The sequence below is a fragment of the Monodelphis domestica genome, chromosome 3 (genome assembly GCF_027887165.1).
Source record: "Monodelphis domestica isolate mMonDom1 chromosome 3, mMonDom1.pri, whole genome shotgun sequence".
Lineage (NCBI taxonomy): Eukaryota > Metazoa > Chordata > Mammalia > Didelphimorphia > Didelphidae > Monodelphis > Monodelphis domestica.
In genome coordinates, this window is record NC_077229.1 from 104186740 (window position 1) to 104201240 (window position 14501).

At 33.8% G+C, this 14501-nt stretch overlaps 1 protein-coding gene across 5 annotated transcripts in view; it reads right to left on the reverse strand.

The window, feature by feature from the left end:
• Window positions 1-14501, reverse strand: part of ARHGAP39 (Rho GTPase activating protein 39) — a 426284-nt gene that overhangs the window by 294297 nt on the left and 117486 nt on the right. The window lies entirely within an intron of this gene.

The following is a 14501-nucleotide window of genomic DNA, read 5'->3' on the forward strand; positions in this document are numbered from 1 at the left end:
TCATTGCCTACCTTTCTGGTTGTTCTCTTCTTGAAAGTTACTTCATATTATTTCTTTGTTGGTTCTTTCACTTCTGTATTCATTTTTTAAATTATTTTAAGATGGGTTGGAAAGGATTCACATTGTGGTTTCAAGCTTCCCTGCTTCTACTCTTGCCACCTTGGCTCTGGAACAGGAATCAACACTTTTGTTTTTTACAAATGAATATACTGAGGACTTGGAATTTAAATAGCTTGTGCAATATATCATGACAAGCAATTGATCTGGGATTTTAACCTAGGTTCAATACCCCCAAATCCAGTATTTTTAGTGCTACATCACACAAAATTGGGAACCTGGTTGAAGAGTAATAGAAATGACAAAAGAGCTGGGGGAAAAAGACAGTCCTCAGGGCAATTCTCAGGGTAATCTTCTTTCTCTCTACAAGTTCTTAACTAGGAATTTCTTAGAGCAATCAAATGACAGGTCTGGAGCATTTTCTACTAATTAAATGTCATGTTCAATTCCGAATTCAGAAGGTACATTGGAAAAAAATAAAGTTTGTCTAGAGGAAGTTAGCTATGAGGGCTCCTGAAACTATGCTGTGGAAGCCCGAGAATGCCAAGTTAGAAATAAAGACATTGACAGTGGAAGGGGTAAGAATAACACCTATGCACAGATACTAGTTATAATAACATACATAGTTTTTCTGGGAAGGATTCAAAAATCCTATGTGTTTTTCATCAATTTCCCTGATGTTTTTGACCTTTTGATCTTCCAGATTGTTATTTTTTAATTGTGTAAAATAATTTTAGTAATTTGATTGGCATAACACTGAATAAATGAATTAATTTAGATAGAATTATCATTGATAAAAAAAAGAAGGAAGGTTTTGATTTAGTTGTACCAGATTTCAAAATGTATTTCAAAGTACTAATCATCAAAAAGATATGGTATTGGCTAAGAAATAGGAGTGGTGAATCACTAGAAAAGATTAGGTACACAATACACAGCCGTAAATGATCATAATAATCTAGAGTTTGACAAACTCAAAGATTTAAGCTTTTGGAATAAGAACTCACTTTTTGAGAAAAGCTGCTGGGAAAATTGGAAAGCAGTTTGGCAGAAATTTCAGTATAGACCAAAATCTCACATCATATACCAAGATGAAGTCAAAAATGGGCATGTGATTTAGAATTAAGGGATGATATCATAGGGGAGCATGGAATAGTTTACCTGTCAGCTAACTGTCACATCTATGGTTAAGGGAAGAATTTATAATCAAAGAAGAGATAGAGTGATGTATCTCTCTAGGGATATAAGGGATATAAAATGGACAATTATCATTCCATTAAATTAAGGTTTTGCACAAACAAAACCAAAGCAGTCAAGATTAGAAAGGGAAGCTGTAGAGAAAAGTTTACTGCAGATTTCTCAAATAAATGCCTCATTACTCAAATATATAGAGAACTGAGTCAAATGTATAACAATAGAATCCATTCCTCAACTGATAAATGGTCAAGCATATGGACAAGTAGATTTCAAAAGAGATCAAAGCTATCTATAGGAATATGAAAAAATGCTTTAAATCACAACTGATTAGAGAAATGCACATTAAAACAACTGAGGTATTACCTTATATTTATAAGATTGGCTAATATGATAGAAAAGAAAAATGACAAGTGGAGGGGATGTGGAAAAACTGGAACACTGATGCCCTGTTGGCAGAGTTGTGAACTGATCCAACCATTCTGGAGAATAATTTGGAACTCTGCCAAAAAGGCTATAAAATTTTGCATAACCTTTAATCTAGAAATATCACTACTAGGACTGTATCCCAAAGAGATTTCAATAAATAAAAAAAGAACAAAGGAAAAAGACCTCTTTGTATAAAAATATTTTCAACAGCTTTTTTGCTGTGGTGGCAAAAAAAAAAAAAGGAAATTGAAAGGATGCCAATCAATTGGGGAATGGCTGACACCTTATGATATATGATTGTGATAAAACACTATTGTGCTATAAGACATGATGAACAGAATTCTTTTAGAAAAATCTGGAAAGACTTATATGAACTGATTCAAAGTGAAGTGAACAGGAGGATATTTTACACAGATATAACACTATTATATTATGCTCAACTGTGAATGACATATTTTTTCAGCAATACAGTGATGTAAGATAATTCTGAAGGACTCATGAAAAATGCTCTCCATTGACAGAGAAAGAACTAATGGATTGTGAATGCAGATTGAAGCATATTTTTGAATTTACTTTATTTTTCTTATTGTTGATCTGGGTTTTCTTTTATAGCATGACTAATATGGAAATATCTTTTGTATCACTAGACATGTATAACAATATCAAACTACTTATCTTCCCAATAATGGGGGACAGGAGAGAGAGAAGTGTATTTGGAACACAAATTTTTTTTAAATGTCTGTTAAAATTTTTTACGTGTAAATGGAAGAAAACAAAACATTTTAATAAAAAATGATAAGTTTAATGAGTTGCCTGGGGCCCTATGGGTTTAAATTATGCACCTAGGCTCACTGAGCCACTGTGTCAGAGATGGGAGAAAGTACATTAGAATACTTCCTCTCTTATTTGGACAAAAGACTTCTATTAATAGAGCTGAGAAAACATTAACTTTTTTTGCCTACTCTGTCATAATTCTAATTTATATTGATATTATATCTAACTAAAACCCTGAAATATGAACTATCATTTCCCTGGACCTAGGCTTGTGAAGCTTATTCTTTTTATTTCAAATACAAAATCTGATGTTTACAACTATTACATTTCAATTCAATACAATGTCACAGCTAAAATAACTATAATTAAAATACTAGGTAGAATAAGTAATTATAACTAGTTATTTATTATGCTAAGGGAGTCAAGGGAAGGGGATTTGGAAAATCTAATCTTAACCCACAGAGTCAGTTTACTAAATCCTACTAATAATTTTCTATACTGATCTAATTAATTCCTTAAAAACAATTTAAGATTAAGGGAGGGGCTGGTAGCAGCAAGGACAAGGGCCAAAGTAAGTCTCACAAACTGGAGTCTTCATTGGGTCTGGGAGAAGTCCCAGTAAGAAGAGTAGCACTGCAGGACCACACAGGACCAGAAGGGGAGTGATAGATTAACATGCACACCGTCCACCAGTGTAATTTTAACCACCCCACTTCCTTAAGATGAATTGATCGAAATAAAGTCCAGTCTCCTGGCAGCTTCAACTCTTCTTCTCCAAAACCACAACACCAACACCCTTCTCTCCTCCAGAGAAGCCAACTGCCTATCAGCCAGGAACTGCTTTCTCAGAGCTCCAGAATGTTGGCCTGTAGAATCTCCTGTTTCTGCCTTGTAGGACTTCCTGGTTTGTAGGATTTCCTGCTCCTGGTTTATAACAAAGAGCTAATCCTTAATAACAGATCCACTCCCTTTGCACAAAGCCGAAATTGTGTTGAAAACACTATTTTGGCATTTGTGAACTAACAAACTTATATTTTCTTTAAACTGAAATTTCTACCCAAAATAATAAACAATCTACACTCATCTATCTTATCCTATTTAATACTATCCTATTCTAGGGATTTAATCAAGGAAAGGAAAAAGGGAAAGTATACAATGAAAAAGTACAAAGTTCAAAATACAGTTCAAACATATGCAAAAGCAAAACATGCAAATAACATCAAAATCAAAATATAAACACAAATATATGCAAAATATTAAAATCATAAAATACTACTCTTAACAACTAATACAGAAAATTCTACTACTATCACAAAGCATAAATAGCAAACTTAGACAAAAATTTTGAGAAAAATATGAACACAGCATTGCATGTTTTTTTAAAATTAAACCATCAAACTTACTTATGCAAAATACATTTAACAATAGATGAAAATTAAACAGAACCTTATTCTATGTTAATAACTTAGAAAATATGATCTATTTACATAAGTTTTACATATATACATATAATACAAAAATATATACCATACATACACATATATGCTTCATATTTACACATATATTACAAATATACATATACAATAACACAATTAATTTTACAATTCTAACTATAATACACACTATTTGCATATATTTATAATTTTGTATGATATATGATGTGTTATATGTCATACATGCTATATAATGTATTTTGATATGTATTTTGTAATGTAAGTCAGTATCTAGCTTATCTTATCAATCTTAAACTCCAATTATTTAACTATAGCCCTATCTAAAATACATCTCATATCTACCTATATTCCTATACTAATTCCATACTACATAGCTAACTATTCTTTCTAAGTAACTAACTACTTTATAGCTAATTATAACATTGTTAGTACCTAGCTACACATTCTTTCACTCATTCAACTAGTGATTCAATGTGTCCTAACCATGTTTATCTTTTTATGTATATGTGTTTGTTATGTTGTTATGTATGCTATGTTATGTTGTATTGTTAGTGCTATGTCAGTGTTATAGTTGTATTACTGTTGCTGCAATATACTTATCACAACTTCAGATTTTTATTCTCATCTTGTTTGAAGAACTCTTCCTCTCCCAAAATCATGGTAGTAAAATGTATTTATGATTGCTTATAAATATATGTTATGTCATGTCATGTCATGTCATGTCATGTCATGTCATATTACATTACCCAAATTCCTTAGAGCCACTATTCCATCAATCACTTGATCCTCTTCAGTGAAAATTCCCTTCAGTCTTTATCTGCTTAATATTTAAGTATTTCAGTCTTTGTACAACATCCATCAATTTTCTCAATCCTCCTCAACTGCAATGTCTTCTTCCACCTGAAAGTGCTCTTCCCCTGGAATGGTCCCCTCCTTAATGATCTTTTTTGACTGCAGACACTATTTGACTGAAGAATGTCAGCTTTCCGTGAACTCTTCTTCATTTTCTTCTTCAACAATTTAAACATTTTCATTATCAATAACATGGATTAATTTAATATTTGAGCAATGATACCACAAATCTCTTCCTAATACTTTCACAGAAGATGGTGAAATTAACACAATTGTATATCTACCCAACTCTCTTGTATTGCTGATGTTTTTGCAAAATTTTTTACATACACCATATCACCTGGTTGAAAATTATGAAGAGAATAATCCAATGGACCAGATTGGATCAATACTTTCATATCACACAGTTCTCTAAGTCATTGTTGTAATGCATTTAAATATGAAGCAAGTTCACAATCTCCTCCTGGGAGAGATGAATAAACAGTCTTACAAGTTTTTGTCTGGAATGGAGCATGTCCAAAGAGCATTTCATAAGATGATATATGTAAGTCTGCTCTTTGTCTTGTACGTAGGTAAAAGAAAGGTATGGGAAGAATGTCTAGACATTTTAGATGAGTTTCAGCACACATTTTTTCCATCATAAGCTTGAGTTCCCTATTCACACACTCCACTTGACCTCAACTTTGTGGATGATAAGTGTGAATCTTAAAAACTACTCAAGACTGTACTTTAGAAGATTTGGTTTAGCTATTCCTTTATTGTAACAATGGAGATACTTGGTCTAACAAGAATCAGGAATGTATTGGGAACTTTTAAAATTACTCCACCCTAATTAGACATGCTTTAGGGGAAGATAAAAGTTGTAAACTCCTGATTGAGCAAATGAAGGTACTTACCTCATACCTTATAGTAAAGCTAGAACCTTAAGCTAGGTCTATTTTTAGATCTAATACAAAAAGGTGTTAAGTACCTGTAAAGGTTAATCACAAAAAGGTCAAGTAACTTACAAAAGGCAAGCTTAACAAAGAGGTGTGAAATTCCCAGAAGATATAATCTGACCAGAAAAGGTGAGAACCAAAGAAGGTTAAAACTAAGAATGGGCAGTCCTGGAAAAAAGTGTCTACTGTGATTGGTAGATGTGAAAATTTAGGGGAGGTGACATAAGAGAAAATTCTCTTTAAAAGAAGGCTATGGAACAGTTCAGAGAAAAGTTCAGAGCTGAATTGAGTTAGATTCTGAACTCAGTTCAGGAGATTCAGTGGAGGACTGGAGCTTGCATGGAGATGGTCTTGTGGTGAGTGATAAGACTGACTCCCTCTCCCTTAGGCTCAGGGAGGCCACTTTGGCCTAGGCCTTTAACTACTACTTGGCTCAGCTGGAGCCAGAGCAGTTTAAATCAATTCTCTCTCTCTCTCTCTCTCTCTCTCTCTCTCTCTCTCTCTCTCTCTCTCTCTCTCTCTCTCTCTCTCTCTCTGTGTGTCGCTCTCTCTGTGTCGCTCTCTCTCTCTCCTTCCCTTAATTCCTTCAATTATATTAATTAAAATCTCCATAAATGCCCAGCTGACTTGAGTATTTTTCATATTTGGGAATTTCCCATGGCAACCACTTATTTATATTTTAAGTCAAAACACTAAAATTATCCTTTACATGAGGAACATGATATATAGGTGTTATTCCTAGATTCTTAAACACTCTTTTCAGGATATCTTGTGTAAAATGAGATCCTTTATTAGAATCTAAGGTAATTGGTACACCAAACCTAGGAACAATTTCCTTAAGTAACACTTTCACCACAAAGTTAGCTGTATTAGTATTAGATGGAAAAGCTTCAGGTCATTTTGTTAATCTATCTACAATTACAATACAAAACTTATATCTTCCAGCTTTTGGCATGCTTATGTAATCTATTTTGCACAATATACCAAAGGCCTACCATCCAAATCCTTCTTTCTGAATGAACCTTTATTGAATTTTTGGCAAACAGAACAACTAGTACAGATCTTATTTGCAACAGTACTTATTCCTGGTACTACCCATTGCTTCTTTACAGAATCTACTACAGCTTGAGTATCAAAATGACCTTTTGTGTGAATGGTTTGACACGAATAGGTATACAAATCTTTTGGTAACAGTGGTTTTCCAGTGTCTGCAACCTATATTCCATGTTCTTTCCATGCTCTGAATTTCTCCTTCCACTTTTTAATTTCTGAGTCTACATGAGCTCTTTCTAAATCATCAGACTCAAGAGTTGACAAATTCATTACATACACTGGCGCATTCTGGGCTGCAAACTTAGCAGTTATATCAGCTCTATAATTTCTTTTAGAAACTGAATCTCTGCCACAATCATGACTTCTACAATGGATCAGCACTAGCTGTTTAGGTTTTTGGAAGGCATCCAACAACTCAGTTATTATTTCTGCACGTGCAATTGGATTCCCCGATGCAGTAATAAAAACTTGTTGTTTCCGAATTTTTCATGTAGAATGACATACCGAAAATGCATAATGAGAGTCTGTAAAAATATTACCACTTTTACCATCAGCTAGAAGAAAGGCTTGCTTCAATGCCACCAACTCTGCTCCTTGAGCACTAGGGTTACTAGGTAATGTGCCATACCACAGTGTCACAAATTCTTTGACCACTGCATTAGTACATCGAATTCTATCACCCAAATATGAAGAACCATCAGTGAATATAAGCTTGAGTACAAAATTTCCTCTTTAGTGCTTCTATATGCTATGAACAATATACAGTCAATGGATATCCCAAAAATAAGTCTGCTGACTTCTGGACTAACACAGCTGCAGCTGCTACACCCATTAGACAAGGAACTGTACCAGCAACTACTGGATCAAGCTGACAACTATAATATCCAATTGGATGATAATTTTGTCCTAAAGTCTGTCAATACCCCAGAAGCAATACCTTTAGTCTCATTAAATAGTTGGAATGGTTTTGTATAGTTTGGGATACCAAAAACAGGAGCAGATAAAATGGCTTCTTTAAGCTTACTTAAGACTTACAGATGTTCAGGCATTAGTTTCAGAGGTTTAGGTTTGGTATTCCTGGTTAAATCTGTAAGATATTTTGTTAGTTCACTATATCCAGGTATTCATTGTCTACAGAATCTAGTTGTTCCAAGAACAGTTCTGATTTCCTTTTTTGTCTTCGGAGCACTCAGTTTCTGGATATCTGCTATTCTTTTCTGTGTGATACTTCTCAAACCCTCTGATAACACAAAACCTAAATATTGCACTCTCAGCAAAACCCATCATAATTTTGCCTTGGAGATTTTATGCTCATGCTTATATAATTCAATTAAAAGAATCTTTCTATCTCTCAGACACACCCTTGCATTTGGGGATACAAGAAGAATATCATCCACAAAATGTACCAATTTACTTTCTTTGAATGTTATAGTTTTTAGATCTCTATGTAGAATTTGTGAAAATTGGCTTGGTGAGTCAGTATACCCCTGGGGCAAAAAAGTCCATGTCCAATGAGGTTTTTTTCCCCAAGATAAAACCAAAGATCTTTTGAGAATCCTCATGAATTGGAATTGAGAAAAAAGCTGAGCATAAATCTACCACAGTGAAATATCTTGCCTGACTTGGAATGGAAGAAATTATAAAAGCTGGACTTGGTACAACAGGATGAGTCTTGATTACATAATCACTGACTGCTCTTAAATCCTGTATAAAATGATATATACTGTTTTGCCATTTTGATCTAACTTTGCCTTTTTGATTGGAAGAATAGGAGTATTAAATTCTGAGAAGCAAGGTATTATGATCCCTTGTTGGATTAGGGAGTCAATGATTGGTCTTACACCCTCAATTGCTTCTTTAGTCAAGGGATAATGAGGTACACAAGGAGCTGGTCCTTCCTTAGTCCTCATCTTGACTAGAGTAGCTGATTTCAATACACCTATATCTGTGGAAGACTTTGACCAAGGATCTTTAGGGATATCCTCAAATACTGGATAAACTGAATCAAAGTCACCTTCTGTACTGACTGAATAGCTTTCAGAGATTCTTCTGGTAGATGTAATGAGATATCACCAGTATCAGTACATTGGATTGTGGCCCTTAGTTTACATAGTAAATCTTTCCCTAAAAGATTCATTGGTCAGTCTGGCATACAAAGAAAAGCATGCCCCATAGATAATGGACCTAAGATAAACATTTTTGGTTGTAATTTTGATACCCTCTGCTTTTTAACAGTAGCACCTATTACTTCCATTGTACCAACAGTTCTACAATTCTTAGGAAGACTTTGCAAAACTGATTTACTGGCTCCAGTATTAACCAGAAGGTCATAAATCTGGTCTCCAATAGTTACAGACACATATGGTGCTGTACTATTTGGTGGTTGAAATGTTTCCAACACTGGTACTAGCACAGTAACATCAATACAAAGTTCAGTCATTTCCTGTTCATCCAAATTTACATCTGCTTGAATTGCATGATATTTCCAGAATTTCACATCTTTAACACCATCATCAGCTTTTCCACTATTTTCATTGGCCTTTATAATCTCTACGTTGGTATCATTGTTCTCATTTACAATCACATAATCTTTATCGGATTTGCATTCTTCACTATTTTCCATTATTTCACAATCAGAATTTCCAACTAATTTTACATTAAAATTTTCTTTTTCTTCATAATTACAAACACTAATTACATTATCCTTTGCTTTAATCACATTATATATAAATTCATTAATCTTATCTCCATTAAATTCAATTCCATTTATTTCCAATCCATTTTCCCTTGATTCCTCAAATACTTGAGAACTCCAGGTAAACCTTCATAATGAACATGCCCCTTTGTTCTGATCACCCTTATGTACACACTGACCACTTGATTGTACTTAGGTCTCACTCCTGATTTTACCCACTCTTGCACTGTGTTCAAATCAGATGCTTCAGCTCCCTGACAACAAGCATTTTGGCAATTATTATTATTTATCATCTAATAATTGTTATTCCAATTTATTATTATTCCATCCATTATTATATTGTCTATTTTATTTGTTATTCTGATTAATTTGCCTAGAAAATTTTCCTCTGAATCTATATTCTCTCACAAAATTTCCTACACGATTGCATAAGAAACAACTTGGAACTCCTGATCTTTTTTCTCTTGGTCTGTACTGATTATTTGGTTGCACAGATCTAAATGCTGCCATTGCTTTTATCGCTTTTATCTCACTATCTCTAGCTTTACTTTCAGTATCCCTTAATTTCTTTTTCAAATCTTCAATTACTGCATTTTCATCTTCATATGATCTATTCTCATTATCCAAACATAAATAAGTTGTTTTTCTCTTTAACTCTTCCAAACCCATCTCTTCCCAGGCTGGGCAATTGTTCTTTAAAAACTGCTTTATTTTGGGACAGGCATTTTTAACAAATAGTCTTTTGATGTGGGCAACAGTCAACACATCCAGTCCTAAGATTAATTCAGCCCATCTATAATTCTGTCTAAGAAATTAGTTGGTGTCTCATCCTATTTCTGTCTTATACTTTTGAATTTTGAGCAAGCATTTGGGCATTTGGAATGCCTTTTCATTACTTCTATGATTGATCTCCTGGCCTGTTTCATCCTTCTATAATCGGGGACTGAATTCACATCTATGCCCTCAAAATCTTGAGGCTATGTGTTCAAAGATGGATTATTTCTGGTCTCTTCAATAAATTGGTTCCTCTCTCTCTTAGTAAGTAATTCCTTCATCAGTAAGAAAAAAATCAGCGTAGCCCAGGTCAAAGATCTCAATTGCCCTCTGAAATTCCTTTATTACTTTATTAGGTTCTTCGGAAAAATGAGGAGTTCTATGTAAGATTGTTTCTAAATCCTCAAGAGTGAATAACTTATGTGTCTTAATTTCACATCATCCTGGGCAACAATCAGTATATCTCTGAGAGGGAACAAAGAAGCCTGGGTCTTATTAAATTCAGTATTCTCCATTCCCAATCTGGACATTTTTTTTAACATTTCCTTCATTAACATCCTTATCAATAACATTATCTTGTAAATCATGCAAAACACATTTAGAATCATTTACTCTTTCATATATTGTTTTATTGCTTCAATTTTATCCTTTACTAACATTAGCATTTGTTTAATTTCTGAATCCTTCATTATCCATTGTACAATTGCCCTTAACTTGTAACCAACTCCAAAAAACAAGTATCTACATTTGTATAACACAATCAAACATAAGCAAAGTAATGGTACATAAGCAAAAATAGTTCTTAAAGTTAATATTATGTAACAGCAATGAGGGAATAGGGTGAAAATCCCATGAGAGATATATGCATGAAACAGTCCCAGAAAAAAAGAAAAATAGCATTTATCATGTCTCCTGACATGATACCTAATGTATAGATAAAAGGGTTACATATGCTAGGATATGTGTTGTTAGTATCCAACTTATCAATAACAATAACCAAAAGACAGAAACAGAAAAAAAAATTTTTCCTCTAACACATGCGCTTTTGCCCTTTAAACAATCTAATATTTAAGTCTCCCCTTATGTCCATCAAAAGTCAGAATTCCGTGTTCCAGGATGCTGGAGAAGAATCAGGTGCTGGGAAGTAAAAAGTGGAATCATGCAAGGTACTTCAACTGTCAACCTACATAACTTTCTCAACTACCCTGGTCTAGGCCAAATTTTGTAGATTTGACCAACTGACTCACCAACTGATACTCCTGGTTTGTAACAAAGAGTTAATCCATACAACACAGCCCTTTGAAATATTTTTGATCCTGCATATCTAACATATTTTTAAAAAGCTAGATAGAAAAGTTATCTATGCCTTCATCAAAAGCAATCAGGCAGACTTAAATCTCTAAACAGAAAAGAGTTAAAGGCAAAGTTTTTACACATCATTAAAAAGTTTTCTCCATTTTGACAACAACTAAATTAAATTCCACTCATTAGATCCTATTAAACCAGACTTTAATAAACTATGAAACCAACAAAACAAACATTCCATACATAAAATAGGCCAGAAAATAGGACTTGTAAATGAAACCTCAGATATACTACATTCAAGCTTAAATGGGACAAAATATCCAAAAAATATCAAACATATCCACCATAGACATTAAATTAAAATTAACATGGCCAATACACCAATACTGTCTAGCTTGTTTTCTTCTAAGCCATATTCTGGTCTTTTCTCTATATACTTTAAATGTTTCACTGCTGCTTTTTTTCTTTTTTCTCTTTGCTTTTTTTCCCTCAATCACTATTATCACCTACCACTGTTCCTGCCAGCCTGTCCCTCCAAATATTCTCCATTATAACCAAATTATAGTCAAGTAAAGCAAATCTGTGTTGTATTTGTCATGTCTAGAAATAAATGGTGTCTCCCTTACAAAGTGAGTTCTTGGGTAATTTTTTCTCCTTCTGACTGATAAGTACAGGGTTGGGAAATAAAATGTATTAATAGTATTCTTAATACTTCAGTTTGTGCTTTTAGTCTTCTAAAATCTTTAGATTTTTTTCCTAGTATCTAGCCATATCTCCTCTACTCTAAATGCACAATTTTTGAAATTACTGAATCAAAATTTGCCCTTTGCATTTAATGTTATTAAAAATTCAATCCTAATAGACTTTTTTTTTAAACCCTTACCTTCCGTCTTGGAGTCAATACTGTGTATTGGCTCCAAGGCAGAAGAGTGGTAAGTGCTAGGCAATGGGGATCAAGTGACTTGCCCAGGGTCACACAGCTGAGAAGTGTCTGAGGCCAGATTTGAACCTAGGACTTCCCATCTCTAGGCCTGACTCTCAATCCACTGAGCCACCCAGCTGCCCCCAACGTAATAGACTTTTAAAAATTATGTTTCCTCAAAGAGGTAAAAAAGCATGCTTTGCCATTAGTGTCCTAAAGATGTAATTCTCCTAAAATGATAATTAAATTTTTCAAATTATTTCCATTTACAATGTTTCTGTTACTACATAAATTGTTCTCTAAATTCTGCTTACTACACTATGCATCAGTTCATGTAATTTTATTAATACAGTTTTGAGGGGGCAGCTGAGTAGCTCAGTGGATTGAAAGCCAGGTATAGAGATGGGAGGTCCTAGGTTCAAATCTGGCCTCAGACACTTCCCAGCTGTGTGACCCTGGGCAAGTCACTTGACCTCCATTGCCTAGCCCTTACCACTCTTCTGCCTTGGAAACAATACATAGTATTGATTCCAAGACGGAAGGTAAGGGTTTAAAAAAAAATACAATTTCGAATTGACCCATAAGAATGGTGTAATAAAGTGTTTGATTAGAAATCAAGAGATATTAATTTATATCTCAATTCTGCCATTAATAAGCGATGTAAACTGAGTCAAATCATTTTGGCTTCTTCATGAGGATATTAAACTAGGAGACTCCAGAAACCCATGTAGAATCTTACAACAAAATAAATTATCTTTTTTGTATTTAGGGCAATGGCTGAAGCTAAACATTACTCCTTTCCTTAATCATCTCAAATGCAACTGTGATGTTATTTCTCATTTGAAATAAAGTCATTATATTTTTTGATGGAATGCTTATGTCTCTCATTTTCTTTTCAGAAGTTTGTAGATATCTGGTTTTCATGTTGATAATCTTAGTTCTATTTTTTCCATATCCACTGGACTTGAAGGAAGATGAAATTTTTTTTGATTGATTTTGTATCTGGATTTCCCACTTACTAGTCATGCAATCTTGGTCAAGTCAATGGACTTCTCTATGTGTTAGCTTCCAGTTTGTTTTTAATTTGAGAGGGCTCTTGTTGAAATACAGACTGACTTAGATGTCCCTGGAGGTCCCTCCCAGTTCAGAGATTCTGAAATTTTAATATACCTTAGAGTTCCATCTATTTATGGATCTACTATAACCCAGATCAACTAGCTCTATCTTATCCACAGATACGAAAGATTGTTGAATTCCTTGACAAAACAAAAGTACGCTATATAAACAAAGCTGTCCAAACTGTTCATCTTTACAGGAACTGAAGCAGTGGCTGAAAAGGAAGCTTAACAGTTGAGGTGATAATCAAAACACATGTGCCCCAGTCAGAAAACATTTTATCTTAAAAAGTTATTGGTAGGCTAATTATGTTGGGAAAAGATAGTGAAGGAACTTAATACCATTCTATATAAGGGTCAGCTAGAGAAATTAAGGATATTTTAAATTGAAGAAAAAACTTAAGGTCAGTATAGAATCATAAAATATAGAATAGGAAGGGAGATTAAAGATCATCCAGTATGACACCTTCATTTTTACAGATGAAGAAAATAAGGCTCAGAAAAATGATATAAGATCCCAAGTCAAAAAGGTAAGAAAACAGAGAAGAGATCCAAAATCAGACCTTCTACTTCAAAATCCAATATTCTCATTCATCACACTATCTCTAAAAAAACAGCTGAATTAAGTATTTTAAATCATGTTGAAGAATTAGATTTGTTTTGTTTGACCCCAGGGGGTAGATCTAGGTACACCAGGTAAAAGGTACAGAACATTTCAATATGAGAAAAAACACCACCACCACCTCTCAAACAATTAGAACTGTCAAAAAAGTAGAACTGACTGCAAATAAAGGTAATGGGATTTCCCCATCAGAGCAATTCTTTAAGAAGGGATTGAAAAACCATTTATGAAAGATGTCATGAATATATAAGCTAGGCTTGAAGGCAGTGTTGCATAGTAGATAGTGCTAAATTTAGAGTCAGAAAGACCTGATTTCAAAT